Source organism: Nematolebias whitei, chromosome 11, assembly GCF_014905685.2.
Source record: "Nematolebias whitei isolate Nwh7 chromosome 11, NemWhi1, whole genome shotgun sequence".
NCBI classification, from domain to species: Eukaryota; Metazoa; Chordata; class Actinopteri; order Cyprinodontiformes; family Rivulidae; genus Nematolebias; species Nematolebias whitei.
This window is the reverse complement of record NC_056508.1, coordinates 47603187-47604789: the sequence shown is the minus strand read 5'-3', so window position 1 is coordinate 47604789 and position 1603 is coordinate 47603187.

The window sequence follows — 1603 nt, the reverse complement described above, 5'->3', positions numbered from 1 at the left end:
ACAAGTCAAACAGTTCAAAACTCGGGTGTGAACAGTCCATGATTATGTTTTCTGCTCTGTTGAGGCAGCGTGATGTGTAAATGTCCATCAGGGAGGGGAGAGGGCAGCCAGTTATCTTTTGTGCTGTCTTGACTACTCTCTGAAGCCTCTCCCTGTCAGCCAGGGTGCAGCTGCCGTACCATACTGAGATACAGTATGTCTGCAGGCTCTCCATGGACGAGTGGTAGAAGGTCAGAAGCAATTTGGTGTTCAGGCTGTGCTTCTTAAGGACTCTTAAGAAGTGTAGTCTCTGCTGAGCCTTCTTGATGACCGCTGTGGTGTTCTCTTTCCAGTTAAGGTCAGCAGAGATATGGACACCGAGAAATCGGAAAGTGTGAACCCTCTCCACGCACTCGCCATTGATGTAAAGGGGGGCTAGGTTGGTGCTGTGCTTCCTGAAATCAATAATCACCTCCTTGGTTTTTTTGATATTCAGAGCCAGATTTTTCTCTGAGCACCAGGTTGCTAGCTCCAGGACCTCCTGTCTGTAAAATGTCTCATCTCCCCTTGAGATTAGTCCGACCACTGTGGTGTCATCAGCGAACTTGACGATGAGGTTGTTGTTGTGGGCCGGGCTGCAGTCGTGGGTGTAGAGACAGTACAGCAGGGGGCTCAGCACACAGCCCTGTGTGCATAGAGAGACCAGCTGACCAGATCCATAATTTACTATTTGGAGGACATGTAGTGAGAGGCTCTGACAGGAATCACAAGACAAACAGCAAAGTGGGAGGGAGGGCAGGAGCAGGAGGGAAAAGTGTCCGTCCTCATCGAGAGCAAGCAGAAAAGTGAAATTAGAAGGATTTTCTAAAACAAATTTACATTGGACTCATTGGACCAAATTCAAGATGGCTGCCACACACCCAAGTCAACCCTACTCTACACAACTCAGTGAATTTTATAAATATTGTGGTAAATAGGGTGGTAGTGCTGATAATTATTAACAAAACATACTAAAAAAAAAACACCAAGCGACAAAATGAGATTGTGTATTATATTAATGTTAAGGATTACCAAAAATGTTAAATCGTCATTTTTCATCATGAGTTATCTTTGTCTAAAACTCTGCAATGAAAATAAGCAGGTGATATGTATTTCAGTAAGGAAAGCTACGTTTTTAATATTTCATGTGGTCTTCTTCTTTCAGCTTTTCCCTCTTTAGGTGTCTCCACAGCGAGCCCTGCTCCTCCGTCTCACTCTGTCCTCTCTGTCCTCTGTCCTCATTACGTCCATGTCCTCTCTAACTGCATCCATACATCTCCTCTTTATCTTTTTCATGGCAGATGCATTTCTAACATCCTTCTACCAATATACCCACTGTCCCTCCTCTGGACATGTCCAAACCATCTCAGTCTGTCCTCTGTATATTTATCTCCAGTTGTTCAACCTGTGCTGTACTTCTGATGATCTCATTCCTAATACTGACTACAGCCATTTCCATTCTCTTGGTAAAATCCACCACCATCTGTCCTTCCTGGTTTCTTTCCTTGACACCAAACCCACCCATCACTTCCTCATCCTCTGTTTCCTTCACCAACACGTCCATTCAGCTCTGCTCCCATCACCA